General features: G+C 49.7%; 1 protein-coding gene across 11 annotated transcripts in view; it reads left to right on the top strand.

The window, feature by feature from the left end:
- Positions 1 to 4,205: 4,205 nt before the first annotated feature.
- Positions 4,206 to 8,182, top strand: part of TTLL1 (TTL family tubulin polyglutamylase complex subunit L1) — a 35,499-nt gene continuing 31,522 nt past the window's right edge. For 5 of the 11 annotated variants that reach the window (XR_014081600.1, XM_081587828.1, XM_081587824.1 and 2 more), the window contains exon 1: positions 4,206 to 4,356. The gene's annotated coding sequence lies outside the window, so the exon portion shown is untranslated. Of the gene's footprint in view, positions 4,357 to 4,439; positions 4,567 to 8,182 lie in introns of those variants that run through there. The other 6 variants (XM_081587829.1, XM_081587827.1, XM_081587833.1 and 3 more) reach the window with 2 other exon arrangements.

The following is an 8,182-nucleotide window of genomic DNA, read 5'->3' as shown; positions in this document are numbered from 1 at the left end:
TAAGAATGAGAAGAATGGATTTCTCTGGGGGCAGGAGGGGAGATAATTTCACTTATTTGGGGTACAACATTAGTGTGTTCGCTATCATCAAATCAGTTGCAAGTGGTCACAAGGAAATAGCATTCTCAGCTTTCTGGAGCAGGTATCGGGCTGGATTTGACCGATGGTTTGCTGACTCTTGATCTTGTGTATTAACTGTGTTAATGTGATAGGGAAGAACCTTTTTGTATTCTCTTACAAGTTAATCGCTGAAGGGATGCTGCCTATAAACTTAAGTTACACATAATGGCCCATCTCTGGGAATCCTGCTCTCCCAGTAAAGAGCATTAAGCTAAAAGACCTTTGTTTAGCTCATAGGAAACCTCCTGACCAGGTCCACCTGTGAATGGTGGCAGGAGGAAGAAATGAACAAATCCCCTCTGGAGGCTGATGGGAACCAAGAAGTGTTTGACTTTACTCCCTTCCCCTTTTAGTATAAAAGGAGTCTGAATTCTAACTCAGGCAAGATGGTTCTTTAGGACATGTGCCTACCACCTTCTTGGTTAGTCGGCTTTTTCAATAAAGTCATTATTCGTTGCTCCCAAAACCTGTCTCTCCATTTATTGGGGTTATTGGCCTGGCATGTGACCAGCAGAATGAGCTTAGACTCTGTTTCCTTAGCATTGTTTGTTTTTTCCAATTAAAGGTTCATTTTCTGATGTCTAAACTTACATGTGCACCAATTATAAAAAAGTGTCATAAGCAGTAAACTACTGCAGAAGGATATACATGGCAGTTGCAGATTTGTGCCCTGTAATACATGATATTGGTGATTAAAAAATTCAGAAGAGTTACAAACATTAATGCATTTTGTGCATCATAAATAATGAATTACCCTTTCTGGAACAAATGCTAAAAGAAAGGTAAAAAAGAGAGAGAGAGAGAGACTGCAATTGTCCTATGCCCAGACACTTAGAATGTAACAGAGCAGGTTTGTAAATTGTTTCTCCTCTTTTCACACTGCCTTCAATACACTTTCATGGCTGACAGATGTCTAGGGTACATGCTGTTTTATTGTGTATTAATTCAACAAATATTTGAGCAACTAGTGTGTGCTATACCAAAGCACCTTTTTAAATTTTTTTAAAATTAATCTTCCCAACAACCCTTCAATGTAGGTCCTATTGTCTCCATTTATGAATAAGAAACTGAGGCTCACACAAGTGACATGACCTCCCACAAACCACAAAGCTAGTGCATTCTGGAGTGAGGATTCAATCTCGACCTGGCTTCAGTTTTAAATTTCTCACTAGCCAGGCTGCCTTTTCCTAACAGATGGACTTTTAAAACTTTTCATGCAAAGTTGGGCACAATGAAGGACAGCAATGGTATGGACCTAACAGAAGCAGAAGATATTAAGAAGAGATGGCAAGACTACACAGAAGAACTATACAAAAAAGATCTTCATGACCCAGATAACCATGACGGTGTGATCACTCACCTAGAGCCAGAAAGTCAACTGGGCCTTAAGGAGCATCACTACTAAAAAAGCTAGTGTAGGTGATGGAATTCCAGTTGAACTATTTCAAATCCTAAAAGATGATGCTGTGAAAGTGCTGCACTCAATATGCCAGCAAATTTGGAAAACTCAGCAGTGGCCACAGGACTGGAAAAGGTCAGTTTTCATTCCAATCCCAAAGAGGGGCAATGCCAAAGAATGTTCAAACTACTGCGTAATTGCATTCATCTCACACGCTAGCAAAGTAATGTTCAAAATTCTCCAAGCCGGGCTTCAACAGTATGTGAACCATGAACTTCCAGATGTTCAAGCTGGATTTAGAAAAGGCAGATTTAGAAAAGGCAGAGGAACCAGAGATCAAATTGCCAATATCTGCTGGATCATCAAAACAGCAAGAGAGTTCCAGAAAAACAACTACTTCTGGTTTATTGACTATACCAAACCCTTTGTGTGGATCACAACAAACTGTGGAAAATTCTTCAAGAATGGCAATACCACAGATGGGAATACCAGACCACCTTACTTGCTTCCTGGGGAATCTGTATGCAGGTCAAGAAGCAACAGTTAGAACTGGACATGGGACCACAGACTGTTTCCAACTTGGGAAAGGAGTATGTCAAGGCTTATATTGTCCCCTTGCTTATTTAACTTATCATGCAAAATGCCGGGCTGGATGAAGCACAAGCTGGAATCAAGATTGCCGGGAGAAATATCAATATGCTCAGGTATGCAGATGACACCACCCTATGGCAGAAAGCGAAGAGCAACTAAAGAGCCTCTTGATGAAAGTGAAAGAGGAGAGTGAAGAAGCTGGCTTAAAGCTCAACATTCAGAAAACTAAGATCATGGCATCCGGTCCATCACTTCATGGCAAATAGATGGGGAAACAATGGAAACAGTGACAGACTTTATTGTTTTAGGCTCCAAAATCACTGCAGATGGTGACTGCAGCCATGAAATTAAAAGACACTTGCTTCTTGGAAGAAAAGCTATGACCAGCCTAGACAGCATATTAAAAAGCAGAGACATTACTTTGCCAACAAAGGTCCATAGAGTCAAAGCTACGGTTTTTCCAGTAATCATGTCTGGATGTGAGAGTTGGACCATAAAGAAAGCTGAACGCTGAAGAATTGATACCTTTGAACTGTGGTGTTGGAAAAGACCCTTGAGAGTCCCCTGGACTGCAAGGAGATCAACCCAGTCAATCCTAAAAGATTGAGTATATTCAGTCCTGATTATTCATTGGAAGGACTGATGCTGAAGCTGAAACTCTAATCCTTTGGCCACCTGATGCAAAGAAGTGACTCATTGGAAAAGACCCTGATGCTGGGAAAGACTGAAGGTGGGAGGAGAAGGGGACAACAGAGGATGAGATGGTTGTATGGCATCACTGACTAGATGGACATGAGTTTGAGCAAGCTCCAGGAGTTGGTGATGGTCAGGGAGGCCTGGCATGCTGCAGTCCATGGGGTTGCAAAGAGTCAGACACAACTGACCAACTGAACTGAAGTGAACAGAACAGGAGTTTTAAAAATCTAGTTTGAGGAACTATACCTGTCCCATGCTCAGGAAACACTTCATAAATGAGGTGACCTTTGAGTAGGCCACTTACTACTACTTGCTGAGCCTGAGCGCAACTTGTATGTTATCCCTACAACAAACTTACATAGTTGGTGCTATGAACAGTCCTAGTTTTACAGATACTGAAGCTGAGCAACAGAGGAGATGAAGAGGGGGACTACAGCCCAGGGCCCCAGGCATCATACCGCTCTACCTGTCACTATCAGGCTTGATCCCGGGCCCCGATCCCTTGCAATCTCATTTCTGGGCCCCCGAAGGTTGCGAGACCCCTGGGGGTGGTGGCCTAGGTGGTTCCTCGCAGGACATCAGTCAGTCAGTCAGTCAGTTCAGTCGCTCAGTCGTGTCGGATTCTTTGCAACCCCATGGACTGAAGCACGCCAGGCCTCCCTGTCCACAGCCAAATCCCAGAGCTTACTCAAACTCATGTCCATCAAGTCGGTGATGCCATACAACCATCTCATCCTCTGTCGTCCCCTTCTCCTGCCTTCAGTCTTTCCCAGCATCAGGGTCTTTTCTAAGGAGTCAGTTCTTCGCATCAGGTGACCAAAGTATTGGAGTTTCAGCTTCAGCATCAGTCCTTCCAATTAATATTCAGGACTGATTTCCTTTAGGTTGATCTCCTTGCAGTCTAAGGGACTCTCAAGAGTCTTCTCCAACACCACACTTCAAAAGCATCAATTCTTCCGCGCTCAGCTTTCTTTACAGTCCAACTCTCACATCCATACATGACTACCAGAAAAACCATAGCCTTGACTAGACGGACGTTTGTCGGCAAGGTTATGTCTCTGCTTTTTAAAATGCTGTCTAGGTTGGTCATAGCTTTTCTTCCAAGAAGCAAGCGTCTTTTAATTTCATAGCTGCAGTCACCATCTGCAGTGATTTTGGAGCCCCCCCAAAATAAAGTCTGTCACTGTTTCCATTGTTTCCCCATCTTTTTGCCATGAAGTGATGGGACCGGATGCCACGACATGAGTTTTCTGGATGTTGAGTTTTACGTCAGCCCCGGTGCGTAGCGGGCTGTGCAAGTTGGAGGCGCAAATGCAGAAGTGGGGACAGTCTAACCCCGGAAGCAGTCGCGGCGCCGGCAACGCCGCGTCTTCGGTTGTCAGGGCGCCGCCCCGGAAGTAGAGCGCGGCGGGCGGAGGGCCGGTCCGTTCCGGGTAAGCGGGCCGTGTCCTCCAGCGATCACCGAGTGGGGCTGGAGGCGGGGCCGGGCCGCGGCGCGGGGCCGCCGTGCTCCGCGCTCCCGGGCGCTTCTCGGCGCTCTGCGCCCACAGGTGAGGCCCCGCCGCCGGCGCCGTCGCCTCCGGGACCGAGGGTGTGGCCGTGCTGGGTGGGCGAGTGCGCATGCGCGAGCGGCAGTGCGCGCTTGTCTCCGCGGTTTAGATGCTACTGGCCGGACTCGCTGTCCCCGGGGGGAAGCCCGCGCTGACCACTGTGCTCCTTTTCCTCCTCCGAGTTCCTATGACTTGTGCCTTTCGATCCTTGTAATTGCATTCCTCTTATCAGTTATTCCAGAATTTAATTGTGCCTAGGCTGTTCATTCATTCGCAACCTGTATTGTTTCTGTTGGCATCTTGCAGGGCGCAGTGTACCTGTGGCTAGCGCTCTGGACGGGAGACGGAAGATGAGTGTCCCCCCGCTCCGCTCGCCTCTCTCTGGGGGTCTGAACGTCGGCGTTTCCCCTCTTTCCCCTCCCTGTTTTCCCATCGTTAGAGGGGGTGGGGTACACATACCCCCTTACAGTAGGGGAGGCATAGGGGGATTCATTCTGGAACTAAAAGTATCTTATGGTTGGAAGCCGTTTGGGGTTTGCAGAGCGGTTCTTCTTTCAGGGAGTATTCAGAAGCGTATTTGGGGGCTGGGTTGTGGCGGTACAAACAAGACTGGCCCTGCCCTGCACTCAGGGCGTTACAGGTGCCGGTAAAATCGTGCGAGGGGCAGTGGGAACGAGGAGGCTGACGGGACGACACAACTGCGACCGGATGCCCTGCGCCCACGTGAAGTCGGCGTTTGAATTATCATTTTTCTCTAGGTGGCTCTTTTTTTTTTTTCCCCCTTTTCAAAAAAGACAAGCCAAAAAGGGATGCACATGTCCTGGGATCCTGGCCGAGCCGGGACTTGATTGAACCGATAGTGATCAGACTGACTGAGAGAGTGGATGAGGGCAGGGCAGAGAGTGCGTCCGTGGTCCGATCACTGGAAGAGTGAGATGACTCCCACGGATGTGGGTTCTGCCCGATGCTTGCTGTTTCTCCTGAGAGGTTGTTCTGGCTTTTGTCTGGGAATAGTCGTAACTCCAGGAGGTAGAGGCCTCTTGGCAGAGTTCTGTCCTCCTGGGCTTCCTGGGCACAGAGATTCCCCGAGATGTTCCACCGCTCGGCGGAAATCAGCTGGACTCCCTCCCGGCCTTCTACTTCTCACCCGGATAAAGCTGTAGAAGTGTTTATGGGTGACTGTTTCCTGGGTGTCTCCCCTGAGAGACTGATGGCCCCTGTAGGGCTAGGCCGCACCTACTTCACTGCTTGGCACTTGCTTGTCTGTGGCGGGAATTCGTGTCTTTTTTTTTTTTTTTGGCCGTGCAGGGTCTTATTGCAGCACATGGGATCTTTGGTCTTCATTGTGGCATTCGGGAGTTTTAGTTGTGGCATGTGCGATCTGGTTCTCTGACCAGGGATAGATCCTGGGCCCCCTGCATTGGGAGCACGGAGCCTTAGCCACTGGCCCACCAGGGAAGTCCCTCACGTCTTATTTTTTTGTTAAGTCATCAAATCCTGACTGACTGCCTGCTGTTACCAGACGCTGTTCTGGGTGCTGGGGGTTCAGCAGAGATAAGATGCAGCAGCATTCCTGCTCCCAAGGTGACATATCTGTACTGAAGACAGGTGGTCACCAAGGGACCAAATACCTGAACTAGCCCAGGTCTTTTTAAACTTGAGCATGCGTAAGAATGCCCTGAGGTCTTAAAGCACAGATTCCTGGGGCCCACTCCCAGAGATCTGAATGCATTACCCTGCTGCTTGTGCGTGGGTTGTGTTTCTAACAAGCACCAGGTCGTGATGCCGATGCCGATGCTGCTGGCTCACGGATCATGCTTTGAGTCAGCACCGGATTAAACAGTTGTGTACACCGTGATCGCCATGGAGAAGTGACAACTTGGTAAATGGGGAGGACTGAGATGGGCTTGGGAAGGCTGCTGTGAGGAGTTGGCCTTTGAGAAAGGGCCAGATTTGGGGGACGAACAAAGCCTTAGGACTGGATGTCACTTGGTGGGTGAGAGGGCTGAAAAAGGCTGGGGCCTGGAGGGGGAAGGCAGGCGGAATGATGCTGGGGGACAAGACCTGAGAGGCATGGGGGTGCTGCAGGTGGACTGCGAGCTTTAACCTCAGTTCAGCGAGCAGCTGCTGCAGGCTTGTGAGCAGAGTGACAAGGTTTGCTTTGTGTATGTAAAAGGATCGGTCTGCTGCTGGGTGGAGCATGGCTGCAGTGGGGTGAGAGTGGGACCAAGGTAGCCCGTCGTCGGGCCTGCTGTGGGTGTCCCTGATTGTGGGGACGCTGGGGAGGTCTCTGAAGATGGAATCTTTTGGGTAGAGTGGGCATGATTTCCTGCTGGCCTGGATTGATGGTCACTTTTTCCCCAGGACCGCAGTAGGATTTTGTTGCGCTCTTAAAGCACTTTGAACACACTTCTTTTTTTTTTTCGGCCATGCCTCATGGCATGTAGGATCTTAGTTTCCTGACCAGGGGTTGAACCATGCCTCCTGCACTGGCAGTGTGGAGTCTTAACCACTGGACTGCTGGGCAAGTCGCTGAATGTGTCTCTTGCCTCCCCTGGATCAGGACTGTCCAGGAGCACCTGGTCCCAGGCAGCTCTACGTCTATTGTCACCCGTATGACACAGAGTGGCCGTCAATGCCGAGTGAAACTAGACAGATGAGAAACTAGGCTCTTGGTGACCCGGACACCCAGGGATGTCCCTGGGGAAACCAGTTCTCAAACTTGAGCACATCCTGCCCACTTGCCCCAGGAGTGGAACCCTTAAATAACCAGCAACTCTCCGGATTCAGGGTGGCTGATATACCTCAGGTGGTGACAGTCCGCTCTGACTTTGAGCTGTGATCAGCATGAGGACTCACACCTCAGTCTCTGCTTTTCCTGGTTAGGTTTTTATGGTGCTCAGTTTTGAAAGTAGCCGACCTCGTGGCTTAAGAGTCTGAGGCATCAGTTCATATGAACCAGTAGAGAGGTGACGTGTCAAGTTCATTACACAATACCACTAATCCCGCTTGTTTCTTTTTTTTTTTTTTCGATTTTAGGAGGAAGTCACAGGAAAACAATCTGACATCAGATATTTATACTCTTCTGAGGAAAAGGATCTCTCAGGGTTGGGGAGGAATCTGGCTTTTGTACTGTGGGGACTGGGCTGATGGCTCCTTTGTTCTAAGACGATTCCTGAGCCCCCCTCACTGGCCCTGGCTGGGTGCTGGGGGACGCACCTGCTGCCCTGCCGGAGGTCAGTGATGTCTGACAAGGGGGATGCGTGTACACTGAGGGTTGACCTCCCATGTGGGAGGGAGGCCGCGTGCATTCCCTCTTACTCTTTGAGCCCCACTCTTCTGGCTGTAAATGGGGACAGTACCTGCCTCTGAGCGTCAGGTGAGCTGTAACGGTGTGCCCAGTAGACAAGGATCTGCACAGACTGCCCAGCCCAGAGCCCAGCGCATCCTGGTGCTTCATGAGTGGTGGCTGTCGTTTCAGTGATGACAGAGACATGTCATCACTTCCTGCGTGAGGCGGGCTGGTCTCCGGAGCCCAGCGGTGGGAGTGTGCAGGGCTGAATCAGGGGCAGCTTCACCGGGAAGCTCTTTCCGCCTGACGCACTCGATTCCAGCCCAGTTGACTGTTCAGAGAACCTGCTGTGTGCCAGGGCCACGCCCGCCTGACCTTGCGGTAATCCCCACAGTGCCTCCGAGGGCTGTCACTTTCTTTTTCCATTTATTTCACTGGGGAGGCTGAGGCCCCAGGACTTGCCAGGATCCGTGGCTCAGACGTTTCTGTGCGGGAGCGAACCAGGTCTCTGGGCCTCGGGTGTGGAGGGCGCCT

Source organism: Giraffa tippelskirchi, chromosome 4, assembly GCF_054371585.1.
Source record: "Giraffa tippelskirchi isolate mGirTip1 chromosome 4, T2T-mGirTip1v1.2.pri, whole genome shotgun sequence".
Classification (NCBI taxonomy): Eukaryota; Metazoa; Chordata; class Mammalia; order Artiodactyla; family Giraffidae; genus Giraffa; species Giraffa tippelskirchi.
The sequence above is the reverse complement of the archived record's forward strand: the minus strand, read 5'-3'. Positions and strand labels throughout refer to the sequence as shown.